Source organism: Equus przewalskii, chromosome 1 (genome assembly GCF_037783145.1).
Source record: "Equus przewalskii isolate Varuska chromosome 1, EquPr2, whole genome shotgun sequence".
NCBI lineage: Eukaryota > Metazoa > Chordata > Mammalia > Perissodactyla > Equidae > Equus > Equus przewalskii.
In genome coordinates, this window is record NC_091831.1 from 128,524,286 (window position 1) to 128,538,451 (window position 14,166).

At 49.0% G+C, this 14,166-nt stretch overlaps 1 protein-coding gene across 9 annotated transcripts in view; it reads left to right on the plus strand.

Moving 5' to 3' along the window:
* DAPK2 (death associated protein kinase 2) overlaps positions 1–14,166 on the plus strand; it is a 116,354-nt gene that overhangs the window by 71,932 nt on the left and 30,256 nt on the right. The window lies entirely within an intron of this gene.

The following is a 14,166-nucleotide window of genomic DNA, read 5'->3' on the forward strand; positions in this document are numbered from 1 at the left end:
CTACTTTATATGTGGGATGCCTACCACAGCATGGCTTGCCAAGCGGTGCCATGTCCACACCCAGGATCCGAACTGGTGAACCCCGGGCCACCGAAGCAGAACGTGTGCACTTAACTGCTGTGCCACTGGGCCTGCCCTTCCTGTTGTGTTTTAAGCACTCTGCTGGGTTCCTGGGTATTCTACAGATACAAAATAACTGAGGCCCTGTCTGGGCTTAGTTACTCTTTTTCAGGGAACTTAGTGCAAGAGACAGAAAAGAAAGGTAACAACTCTAAGTGCTGTGATAGAGGGAAGTACAAGGGGCTGGGAAGCATAAAAGAGAGAGTGTCTAAGTCAGACTGGGGAATCTGAGAGGACTTCTTGGAAGAGGTGGCATTTGAGTTGAGTTCTGAAGGACAGGCAGGCGTATCAGAGGGGAACGACCTTCTAAGGAAGAGAGGCTAGCTGTGTACATGGTCCTGAAATACCACAATGCATTCGAGGAAGTACAGGCAAAGGATGAATGTGCTGAATGGCTGGAGATGAAGCCAGGAGGAGAGCAGAAAGCAGCTGCAAGGGCATGGGAGGTTGAACGTTACCCTGAGGGATACAGGGGGCTAGGTGAGCAGGGAGGTGAGGTGAGCAGATGTGTGTTTCAGAAGGCTCCCTCTGGCTGGGAGGATGCATAGAGTGGGGACAGCCTGGAGGCTGGGGGCCCACTTAGGAGACTACTGCAGTAATGGGGGTGAGACATGGCGAGTGCCAAACCAATTTGAGGAGGGGATGGATTCAAGACCTATTACAAAGGTTGATCTAGGGATTGATTAGATGCCTGATAAGATGTGGGAGATGACTATGGGCCGGCCTGGTAGCTCAGCGGTTAAGTGCGCACGTTCTGCTTTGGCAGCCTGGGGTTCACCGGTTCGGATCCCGGGTGCGGACATGGCACTGCTTGGCAAGCCATGCTGTGGTAGGTGTCCCACATATAAAGTAGAGGAAGATGGGCACAGATGTTAGCTCAGGGCCAGTCCTCCTCAGCAAAAAGAGGAGGATTGGCAGTAGTTAGCTCAGGGCTAATCTTCCTCAAAAAAAAAAAAAAAAAAAAACACAACAAGATGTGAGAGATGACTGGGAAGGCAGAGTCCAGGATAACACCCAAGTTCTGGCTTGGGAGACTGGCCCAGAGCGGGCATGGCACGCCCATGGTCTTGCAGCGGCTGTGGCAGGGCGTGGGCTCAGTTCCCGCACGTGGATCCCAGCTCTTAACTTACTGCGCCCTGTGGCGTGACCTACACTGAGTTCCCTCAGCAGTATTTTGAATTCCTGCAGCAGAAGATGTCCCGCAGAGTTTCACTCACGGGTCCTTGGTAAAAGTTGAGGTCATCAAGGAGGGTGTGGCCTGGGCAGGCCTTTGGACCTCAGTGAGGTAATCTACCAAGCAGGAAATGGTCTTATGGATTACCCCTGTGTCTCCGTCCTGGTAATCCTGTGGACAATTAAGTTGTTGTTTTCTGTGTCTTTGTTGGCTCCAGGAGATGGGCCTCAAAATGGGCTCCTTTGTCTTTTCTCTAATGGGTCTGGTAGAGGGAGGAGGGTGGAGTCCCTCAGGCCCCAAGGTCTATGGCACGTTTGTGGTGTTTAGCTTGCTTCGATGGCAGCTCGCCTGGTGGGAGGAGTGCTGGCTTGGTGTGGGGTTACACAGCTCGGGGTTTGATCACTCTCCCATGTACCAGGATACAACTGAACCTCAGTTCTTCAGCTTCAGTTTCAGCAAATAATAATACCTGCCTGGCAGAGTCGTTCTAAGAGTCAAAGAGAAGCAGCATGAAGTGCTGAATACCGAATAGGGGCTCTGTCATAGCAGCTGCTATTGCTATTTTCCTTCCCACAATAGAGGAAAAGAAAAGACTCTAGTTACAGTGTTTTGGGCCCCCCTAGACTAGGAAAACAAACCTGGCTAGTACTATTGCCCAGCAGAGAGCTGAGATTGGTTACTAGGCAGGGCTGCTGGTGGGGGATCTTGTCTGGCTCCTGGGCTCAGTCTGGACATTTTCCACAACCTGGAGACAGTCTGGGTTTCCCCCCGGATGCATGGAGGGTGAGGATGCTGCTACCCGCAGCCTTGCCTTGTATCCTTAGAATTGTGTGAACTCTGAGCCTGCTGACTCCTTGGCCCAGGCCCAGCTGGGCAACTTCAGGAAGCAACGAGCAGCTGGAATGCAACAGGATTACCTCATGATTGCGTAGACACTTCCTGGAGTCAGAACATGGGTACACGTGCCCCTTGGCTGGAACTTTCCGCCAGCTGGAGGGGATCATACAGAAGATCCAGCTGATAGTGTAGAGGGGGCTTCTTGGTTCCATGTTGCTTCCCATCATGTACAATTCATTTTATGTAAATACATTTTTCCTCCTGATTTTCGTTCTCCATGAGGGGTCTCTACTTTCCTCAACTCTTGTATCTGTTACTCCTCACCAGGTGAGTCAGGCTAGCCTTGCTGCTCCATGAACACAGCCACCATGTCGTCTCCATGCCACTACCCATGACCTGTTCTCCACACTCACCTTCCAGCTTTAAGGAGCAGGTGATGGGGGAGCTCTCTGGCCTGCCTTTGGAATATGAACAACCTCTCCTCCTGTGTTCAGCCATTGGGCTAGGACCGATGAGGCTCTGTGCCTGCTTATAACATGCTCCCAGCCTTGTGGCAGAGAGCAGATGGATGGACAATTAATGTACGATAAGCAGTCTTGGTAAAATAGGTCACGGCATGCTGTTGCCTAGAAATCTGTGATGGATCATTGTCACCCATAGGATAAATGAACCCATTCTCAGCGTGGCACTCAGGCCTTTCTCACACTGCCATACCCCTGATCCTGGCCTCGTGTACCTTTCCCCACTCCAAAACACTAGCTCCAGGCAACAAGAGGACAGAGACGTGTTCTGGCCTGCTCCTCTGTTCACGCTGTTCCCATCCAGGAAGCTGCTGCTCTTTTTTTCTCTCTGCCCATGAACTTCCTGCTCATCCTTTGAGGCCTGGCAGAAATGCCATTTCTCCTGGGAAGCCTTTCCCATCCCTGTCACCTCACAAAGCATAACTGAAAGCTAACCCTGCTTCTCTGCTTCTGTTGCCCTTTGCACAGACTTCTGCTGAGAGCGTTTATCACCATGAATCACTTTCTGCTGCTTGTTTCCAGCACAGCGCCTGACGCATGAGTTACTCAATGTTGAGTGAATGAGTAAATGAATGAATGAATGCCTTAGTAAGACAGATGCATGCCGGATGGCAAAGGCCCTTTTGTGTCACCTGGAAAAGGCAAAAGAGATCTCAGGCAGATTTCAATTCAATCATGTGAACATTTATTGAGGGATTATTGTATGCCAGGGGATAGAGTGACAAACATCAATGTGCTATGGTACCTGCCTTCCAAGGGCCTGCCATCTACTGGGAGATGGCTACAGTGAGACTCGTGTATTTTACAAAGATGGAAGTGACACCCATAGGGTAAATGAACCCGTTCTCAGCGTGGCACTCAGGCCTTTCTTACACTGCTGTAGCCCTGGTCCTAGCCTCATCCACCTTTCTCCGCTCCAAAACACTAGCTCCAGGCAACAAGGCGACAGAGACGTGTTCTGGCCTCCTCCTCTGTTCACGCTGTTCACATCCAGGAAGATGCTGCTCTTTTTTTGTCCTCTGCCCATGGACTTCCTGCTCATCCTTTGAGGCCCAGCAGAAATGCCATTTCTCCTGGGAAGGCTTTCCCATCCCTGTACCTCAAAGGGGTAAGCTCTCTGCCTCAGCAGAGTGAATACCATCCCAGTGCACGTTGTCAATTCACCACAGAAAGGCCTGCTGAAGTGGGTAGGTAGGGGAGGTGAGGGTGCATGACGTTGCCCTGTATTTACATAGATGGAAGTCACACTGGGGCTGACTGCCCCTCGGTACCGGGTGGCACCCAATGTGCCTGTGGACATGCCTTCTGCAGGGTGGATTACCAGGAAATAGGGCTCCGTACCACCCAGGACCTCACCCTGGTATGTGATCCCAACACAAATAAAGGCCTTGTAGACAGCGCTTTGGTGTGGTTTTGTGTTTATTTTGGATTTGGGAGTTTCCCATCTGAGTATGGGTGTGTCCCCCACCCCCAAATCCAACTTGAGAATTCAGAAATGGAAGGTAGTCATCATGTCTGACTGGCGTTTTAAGCAAGAAGAACAAACTGTGAGAATGGACTGAAATTGTATGCAAGCCAGGAACCCAAAACTCTGAAGGGGCTTTTCGATTTATCTAAGCAGTGTTGAGGAGAGTGAATTCCTGAGCAAGATACTCTAAAAAGGCAAATTCCTTTATGCCCTGATCATCCTTTGACCTGTTCCTATGTTCATGATGTGATGGGGTCTGCTCATCAAGCTTTCATAAGAATGATATAGTAATACTTTAAATGTATATGGTACTTTCTAGAATACAGCATGCTTACACACCTATTCTCTCATTTGATCCTCACAGCCACCCACTGACATACAAAGTATTGTCACTTTTTTACACACAAGGCAATTGAGATTCAGAGAGGTTAAGCAACTTGTCCAAGATCACACAGGTATTAAATAACAAGGCTGGGACTTGAACTTACCCAGTGAGGAAACAATGAGCAAAGCTGGGTGTCACCAGCTTTTATTTCATCAGGTTCTAACAGTGCAGATTTTTCACTCCCCTCAGTCATGCCTTTTACACACGGTTAGTCCAAAGGTCTGTACTATGCCATAAATTTATCCTTTCCACAGTTATTTTCTCATCTGGTCACATTGCTTTTCTTTCTAAAAGTTATTCTTCATACTTAAAAAAATTAATTTGTATTTTATTAATGGTTATAAAATGTGCATGCATTTGAAAGTAGAACTTAGAAAAATGAGACGATTTCCACACTAAAACCTGGGACCATGGCGTGGAGGTGAGACTTGGTGGAGATTTGACTGTCAAGAGGGGGTGAAATTAGGGTCAGACTGTAGAGGTTTGGGGCAGACCAAGGCATTTGTACAGGTGGTCGCAACCTTGGGAGGCCGTGGAAAGCTTCTCCAATGCCTTTCATTATGAAAACATTTCAAAACATTTGAAGAAATTGAAAGAAGAATACAATAGACACCATTACACCCTCCCCTGAGATTCAACATTGGCCACATTTGCTTCACCTCTTTCTCTTTACAAAAAAGAAAAAAAAATTTATATTTATATAGAAAACATTATATGTATATAATGCTTTTTATATTTTATAAATATATAAACTTATAAAAATATTATATATATATTATTTATATTATATATACACACTGACACATACACATATGTATGTATATATATGATTTTTTAAATTTTTGGTATAATTTGAAAGAAAATTGTAGCCATCCTGACACTTCACTTTTAACACTGCAGTGTGCATCTCCCAAGATTAAGGTCTGTCTCCTAGTGACCCACAATACCATTATCACACTTAAGAAAATTAACAATCATTTATTGAAGACTTTTAATTGGTGGAGAAATATGATTCTATTTCTGTTTTAGAAAGAATGTTCTCCTGTCAGGGGAGAAAGGATGGAGGGGAAGACAAGGCCAGTTGGAGGTTATGATAGGAATATGGGAAAAAGATGAACCAAAGCTATGCCATAAACATTTTTTAAAGGAAATGGATGGTCTTTTTTGCTATCATAAAAAGTAGTAACTCATAGAAAATACAGAAACATATGAAGAAGTTATCCACACTCTCCCCTCCAAAGCAACCATGATTAACATTTGGTGTATTTTCTCCAGCTTTTTGTGAACAGGTTTGTGTGCATGTGTGTTAAGATACTTATAAGTATTGCTTTTACAATTTTCTTCTTTCACGTTCCATTCTAACCCAAGCAACCCACATGTGCTTGGAAGTGTTTTACTTTGCTGTATAATCTTTTATACAAGTCTTTCCTGATTTCCTTCCCCTCCCGATGTGTTCTGAGGGGTGGCCTCTTGTTTCCTGCTCCTCACATCCAAAGCTCAGCTTGTACCCCAGCCCCAGAGTGTACCCCATGAGCCCTTCATCTCAGTCCCAGGCGTCAGATTGAGCCTGGAGCCCTAAATATGTGTGCTGGCTGCTTTAGCAACTACTACAAGGCCACTCTAGGGTAACCCGAGGAGAAGCGAACTGAGGACACTGAACTCCTAAATGTGGCAAAAATTAAACTATGGAGAGCCATTATTAAAAGAGTTCTATAGATGTAATATAGATGCTTTGAAGTGGGGAGCATTAAACCAACCAGCTTATTCGTACAAGGTACAGCAGGAGGCCACATGGCAAAGTGGAAAGACAAGAGGAATAGGGGTTGAGCCTGCATTTGAGTCTCACCTCTGCTGTGTCATGTTGGGGAAGTCGCATCTCTGACCTTTCCTGACCTTGAAAGTGGAGATGATATTACCTTTCCTTCCTGTCCCATAGGAGCGAGTAAGGGACCAGGGAGATGTCAGTGTTTATGAAAGGGCCCTGCAACCTAAACTCTGTACAAGTGCTGGTTATGAATTTTAACTAGCCTTCCCATTAGGCCACATTTCTGCCTCTTCCTCTCTTTCCTCCAAAGGGATTCAGAGAAGGAAGTGGGCATGGAACCACCCAAAGAGGGAATAAGGTGGTGCTTTCCAGCTAGCACATTCCCAGGGTGGCAGGACACTGTGTGGGACTGATAGGGATTGGAGTGGATGTCATGATTCCCGTTTAACAGATGAGGAAACTGAGACAAAAATGCAGTGTTCTCCTCCTGTTTTGTCCTTATTGCCTGTGCCATCACTGTTAGGTGTTCAGAGGCCTCTTGCTGCTTCCAGATGCCCACAGCCCTCCACTCTGGACCCCTGCCCAGGCCTGAAGTACCTCTCAAGTTCCGTTCACAGCTCCATGGTCAGCCCTCCCACTGTAGCTAATCTCAGTAGGAGAGAAAGATTCTGATTCTGGGAACAGTGAAGGGTGGTAGAAAGAGCAGGTATCTTGGCACTAAGAAGACCTGGGCTCAAACCTGGCTCCACCATTTATTAGTTGTGTGGCGTAGCCTTGAGTAAGTTACTTAACTTCTTTGTTCCTCAGTTTCTCATCTGGAAAACGCAGACAGTAACCTACTTTACTGAGGTTCTGTGCGGTGGTATTCTGGTAACAGCCAGATCTCTGGGAAACAAACGTATGTATACACATACACACACACATGAAATTTATTATAAATTTTACCAATATAAAGGTTTGTAACATACAATTTACAAATAATAAAATATATAATACTTTCTTTTTATTGTAAATTCCATAGAGTCGATTGATTCTTGTAGAACACTTTCCTTGATTTTTGCTAAACTCTTATATCAATAGCCAGCCTATGGATGCAGTTGACAAGTGAGTGTAGTTCCAACAAGAATGGTGGTTGATATTTTTGTCTATGTTAACACGTAAGGTGAAAATGAAACAATGAAGACGTGTGTTGGAACTTTACTTGTTTTTAATGACATGAGCGACTTCTTTGCTGAATTGGATAATAGTTTCTGAATATTGAAAAAATATCTCCTCGTTTTTCTGTGCTATTCACAAAATAATAGCTACAGATACGTCCCCCTTTTAAGTTTAATCTGTGTCATTAAGTGATCTTCTCCAGCACTCCTGAAGTCTAGAATCAAGAAGACAGGAAATCAAGTCCTGATTTGTAGCGTCTGCTAGTTTCCGTGGAGTCAGTACACCCACTGTGGCCAGTTTCAAGGTACCAACAAGATATCAGTGACTTGAGCTGGGAAGAGGGGTGGCACACCATTATGTAGTATTTCCCCGATACAGAGATAAAAGGCAGAAATAACCTCAAGAGCATAGAAAATACTGTTTATATAATTTAATTTTAATATTAAAGTAATATTGCTAGATAGTTCTGTTTAACAACTGGCTCACAAAATTCCTGCAAATTTAACCATCGGCTCTCATGAGCCGGTAGGCACCAGCTCTAGCACCCCCTGGTTCTCTGAGACCCTGTAGGGGAGAGCATTTTGTGAACAGGCTGGTGCTCCACGCAGGCTGATTGTTGTGGTGGCAGCAGTGGTGTAAGGATAATAGTGGCAGCCAGCGTTTACTGAGCACCAGCGAACGTGCAGGCTCTTCTCCGAGTGCTCTGCATGCATTTACTTATTTTAGCCACACAACCACCCTGTGAGGGAGGTTCCCTGGTCATGCCAGTTTCATAGAAAAGGGAGGTTGCTCGAGGGCTCCTTGGGCTTCATCGTGCCTCCTCAGAACCCCTTACCTGATTAATATCCCCATTTTGCAGAGGAGGGGCCAAGGCTCAGAGAGGTGAGTGACTTGCCAAGGTCACACAGCTAGCACAGGGCAGAAGTGAGATTCCAATCGGGGTCTGTCTGTTGACAGGGCCCTCTTTAGCACTGGTTTCCCAAACACTGGGCACTGTCTTGACTTTGACTTCCTTGGGGGAGCTTGCTTTACAAAACTGATTCTGTAACTTCACTCCTGGTGGGCTGACTTAGTTGGTTTGGTATTTTTAACACAGTCCCCAGGGGACTCCAATGGGCAGTGAGGTCAGATGAGGGCCCCTAAAGCACAGCTTGGGGCTCAGAATGCCCAGATCCAGGCCCACGTTCCTCACTGGTTAGATGGGGATACTGGCTATTCATAGCTTGATGGCTGTGAGGATCTGATAAGGTGATGTTCCAGGAAAGCCCACGGCAAATGCTAGTTGTTGTGTGGCAAAGGCCATAACACCAGCATTGCTGATTGGCCCAAGACCAAAAGCCAGTGGTCCTGGAATGGCCTTGAAAGTGAATTTTTATTTCCCTCCCTCTACCCTACAAGAGCTTAGAGACAGTAGGTAGTGGTTTTCTCTCCTGCTTTATCAGGCAGAGCAGTGGGGGCTCAGAGCCATGCAGCAGCATCTCCCAGAGGAGGAGTCATGAGTGAGTGGCTAGAGGCTGTGGTTTAACAAATCCAGTGCAACTGAGTTGGGGTGCTTCCCTAAGCCACAGGTGTGAGTCTTCTGGGAAAAAGATGGAGCTGGGGTTGATGAGGCACCAGAGCTGAGAGGGAAATGCCCACTTTGCCAGCCAGCAGGGGTGATCCCAGCGGGCACCCTTGCATCAACTAAAGGAAGGGAGGCAGCATGGGAGAGGGGAGAGCACACAGGATTTGGAGTCAGCCTAAGCTTGAATCTCAGCTCCACTAGTTATCAGCTGGGGCATTTTGGGCAAGCACTTAACCTCTCTGAGCCTTGGTGTCTTCATCTGTAAAATGGGATGATGAGAGTACCTGCCTCAGAGAGTGAGACTCAAATAAGATGGGTGCAAATGCTTTGTAAACTAAGTGCTCTAGGTTTTGCTATATGTGAAACCCTGGGCTGTACGCTGTGAGGAACACAGGAAGGGTGTGGGAAGCAGACCCCGCTCTCAGCAAGTGTGCAGTCTAGTGGGGGAGGCAAGGCTAATGCACAGAGCTCTTGGCAGTGGCTGGTACTATAGGTCGAAATTGCTGCATGAGTGTGGATCCAGGAGAGGGCAGGAGCACTGACGGGTCTGGGTGTTCAGATGAAGCTTCTAGGAGGAGGTAGAATTTTGGCTGGGCCTGGTAGGACGAGCTGGAGCTCAATGGGCAGATGCTAAAGACTCTCATTCTGGGAAAGAGAGATACGATCAAGGAAATAATCACAGAGATGATAATGGCTACAGTCCCCTTTATCTGCCTTGTTTGAGACTCTTAGTAATGCTTCTTGAAGTGGATTTTGACCTGAGGCTGACAGAGGCTAAGTAACTTGCCCAGTGTCAGACTGCTGGTAAATGGCAAAACTGGGATTCAAACTCAGGTTGTCAGGCTCTTAGCCATTATCTAGCTTGATTTCCTAAAAGCAGAAGGTGCGGGAGATGCATCTGTGATTGCATTGGCTCATTCATTCATTTATCCAGTACACATTTCCTGAATACCTAATGTAAGGCCAGCCACTCTTGGGTGCTAGGGATGGAAATGGCAGGCAAGGCCCCTGTCCTCTCTCAGAGGGCTTCCTCCCTTTTGGGGCTTGTCCTCCCTCGTGGGGGTTCAGTATAGTGGGAAGAGGACACATAAGAAAGTAATTATAGTAATTATAGGCAGTTGGTTCTTTGCCAGAGGAGTGTCAGGGTACCATGCAGGCCCTTGGGTGGAAACAACTAGCTGCGTGTGTTGGAGGGGAGGGGGTCACAGAAGACGTTCCAGTGTGGAAGTGTTGGAGCTGGGTGGTGAGGCGGGAGAAGCAACTTGTCAGGAAGGCAGTCCAGCAGAGTGAACTGCAGGTTGGGGATGAGGAGGGGGTCGGCTGGGATGTAGCAGAATGTGAGCTGGCCGGAGGTGGAAGGGTCTTGAATGCCAGATGGAGATGGACATGGGGCATGGGCCACACTGGAGGCTGGTGGAGAGGGACTGCCTGTGGTCTCTCCACAATGTGCCAGGGGGAGAGTTTGCTGCAGCACTGTGGAAACCTGCCCACAGAGGCCTGGCAGCGAGTGGCCTTGCTTTCTCAGGTTGCCAGGCACTTCCTGAATAATCTGGGGCTGAGCTTGACATTTCCAGTGAAGGTTTGTAAGCAGCTTCCTTGTCCCCATAGTGCAGACCTGTCTGGCCCCCTGCTTTGCTGAGCTGAGCAGCCTCACCTGGTGACAGGCAGGCCATGTGAGCACCTGGAGAGGGCACTGGACTGGGCGTCAGCAGACTTGGTCTCTGCTCCTTGTTCAGTGACCTTGGCAGTTCCTTGACCTCTCTGGGCTGCTCTGCAACATGAAGGGACTATATATCTCTGAGGTCCCTTGCAGCCCCAACATTGTGAGTCTGGAGGTGAAATGGGGCAGGAGGAGGGAAGCAGAACATGCGTGGAGGAGGAGGAGGGCCTGTGAAGGGCACACTCTTCATTTGTGCGCAGGTGATTCAGCAGAGATTCGGTGAAGTTCCCAGGGATGACTGTTGTCAGTGCTGCATCCCACAAAGGAGAGAACAAACGTAGCCACTGTGTTCTGAAATCTCACTGGGCACTGCTCCTGACACGGACCATTTCTCTGAATCCTCGGAAAAACTCTATGCCCTGGTAGGTGTTGTCCCATTTTACAGATGGGAAACCAAGGCTCCAAGAGGTCCAATGACTTTGCCCAGGTTTCGCTGTGAGTGGTAGAGGTGGGATTTGAGCCCACACCTGCCTGACTCTAAGCTCTGGTCTTTTGCACCTTACCTCGTAGTACCCTGAGGCTGCCTTCATCCTTCAGGGGCTCCTAGACATTCTGTACTGGGCGAGTGGAGATCACCTGACATGGGTCCCGCCTGGAGGACCAGCTTCCAGTTGGCACCATAGCAGGCACCTCTGGCTGGATCCACTGGGGTGCTAAGGGGCATGTTGGCCACTCCCACAGCTACCTGCCTGGTGGGCTGAGCTGGGTGGGTTTGTTTTGACAGGTAGGGGCAGTTCCACCTCCTGTTGGGCTGGGCAGTGACGGCACCTATAGGAATGTGATCCTCCCTCCAGCTGGCTTTGGAGGTGATGTCAGGTGTGTGGTTGAAGTAAATAAAGCTGGAGGAGGAGGACAGGAGCGAGGGAGTATGGATAGGATCATACTAACCCAGAGGCCAGTCTGGCTTGGACCCAGCGGCCTGTGGTCGCAGCAGCCTGTTCTTCCTTCCTGACCTATGGGGCCGGGAGACCTGAGTCTTGGCATGTCCTGCCTTGGGGCTGAGAGCAGTGGGAATTTGCCCAGCCAGCTTGGGAGGTTGTGCCATCTTGCAGTTGCAGAGCCTAGAGCCCAAAGGGGCTTTGGGTATCTTCCAGTGTCTATTTTAGAGTTGGGGGGCTGAGGCCCAGAGACAGGAGGTGGCCTGCTTAAACTCACACAGCCTTGGGTGGTGGAGCTGAAACTGGAGTTTCCCAATACTCATGCCTGGGCTTTTTTCCACCACCCTATCCTGTTTGGGGAGGGGGAAAGCAAAGAAGCTTAGACCAAGCCCTTGAGGAACTACTGCTTTGCTGGCCTTCAGGCTACCCTTGGGGACCCTCCCGCAGTCCCTTTTCCCTCTTGGCTGAGCCCTGTGATAGCCCTGTGGGGAGGAGTGCACTCGGGCGCCCCTAGTGGTGGTGGAAGGGCCGCTGGCCCCCAGTTCTTTCAATTCATGTCAGCAAAGTTTAATGAAACATGCAGGATGCAAGACACCACAGGGGATGCCAGGAACCTTAAAACCCATCTGAATTTTCCCAGGGGCGCCACCACCCAGGAAGGCAGCATCACAGACTGAGAGACAGCATTTATCCAGGACCACGGACTCTTAAGCATTGTCAGCACTGAGGGGGTTAAGCACAAGGTCAGGGCCTGCTTCATTGAAAAGTAAGAGAGTAAAAGGAGGCAGGGATGGGGGATCGGCTCTGAAAGTGTGAAGACGAGTAAAAAGGGCATTGTAGGCAAGGGGAAGAGCTGGAGCAAAGGATGGAATTGAGTCATCATTCTGGGTATGGTGATACCCACCTGAGGGGATAGGGGTAGGTGCAGGCAGGTGCTGGGTGATGAAGCTGGAAAGGTAGCACAGGGCTGCCTGATATATCAGGCAGGGCATTTGGGCTTTCTCTAATGGTCAGTAGGACCACTGAAGATATTTAATCAAACCAGGTGATGTGGAGGAGAGAGCAGGAGCTGGATTGCCCAGGAAGCTCATCTTGACTCTGCCATTATGAGCTATTGGACCTTGGGCAAATGCTTTATGTCTCTGAGCCCCTGTTCCCCTGCCTGTGAAATGGGAATGATAACAGCACCTACCACTCAGGGTAGCTGCAAGGACGACATAGAGCACTCGTGCGCTGCTTGCCTTGGTAGATGTTTGGTAAATGTCAGTCCCTGCCCTGCCTCCTGGGTACATCAGGCTGTTAGTGGAGGCTGGTATAGCAAGAGGGAAGCCTTTCTGAAAGCAAGAGGAGCTGCAGATATGGGGTCCGAATCTCCTGACCAGCCTGGAATCACCTTAGTGGCCTGGGAAGGAAGCAGGAAACATTAGTGGCAAGGAGCCCATGACATCTGTTCACTGTCTTTCAGGGCAGGTCTGAGCCTGAAGGAGCATCTGGTAGAAATGGCTCAAGGCGTGAGTTGTGAGGTGCGGACAAGAACCCAGGTCCTGCCCACCCAGCAGACCATTCCTGCTGCCGCATGGCCACCTCCCAGCCTGAAACCCCCAGGCCATATCACTTTATCCACACCCACCTTGGGACTGTCTTTGCCAGGACCTCTGTCTTCTCACTGAAATGAGGAGAGTCTATCCCAGGAGGTCCTGAGACTCCTTTCTGAGCCTCTGAACACAGCATCAGGGCCAGGCCAGGGGCGGGGCTTGGGGCCACTCACCTGGGTGAAAGCATCACTGGCAGAAAAGGCAGCCAGAGATGGGCAGCAGGTGCCAGAGCAGGAAAATAGCTGTGCTCGAGCCAGGGCAAGGGTGCCCCAGGTTGCCAGGCCCACACGGCATTCCCGCTTCTCCCTGTGATAGATTCCCAGAACCCCTGAGAAGTAGGGAAGGGGTATCATTTAGTCTAGTGTTCAGGGGCACAAGCTTTGGAGTCTGACAGATAGAGGTTAAAATCCCAGTGTCCATGAGCCAGTATTTCAGTCTTAGCTTCCCTTTCTGAAAAAGAGGAATGATAACCCCCACCACATCAGGTAGTTGAGAGGGCTCAGTGAGGTAGAAAGTATGTCATGTGCTTGGTGAGCACATTGCAGGGGCTTACCAAATGGCTCCTGTCCTTGCTCAGGGAACATTTATTGAGCACCTGGTGGATGCCCGGCTCTATACCAAGCTTGGGGAGATGAGAGGAACAGAACCCTCAAGAAGTTCATAGCCCAGTGCAGGAGACGGATAAACAAGCCACCACCCTAAGACAGTGGAAGAAGCCCAGAGTGTTACGGGAACTGGGGAGGTGGTGTGTGTGTGTGTGAAGACTTTCTGGAGGAGGTAGTATTTTACTGAAATGTGGATGGAATTAGCCAGATTTAGGGTAGGGACTGTGCAGGGACAGTGTTCCAAGCAGGGGAAAGGTCACCTGCTGTGTGTTAGGTTCTTGAGGTGGGGTCTGGGGACAGGTGGGACTCAGGGGAGGAAACATGGCTTTGCCCTGAGCTGCTCACAAGCCAGTGGAGAGGCTATTTCCCCTGGACT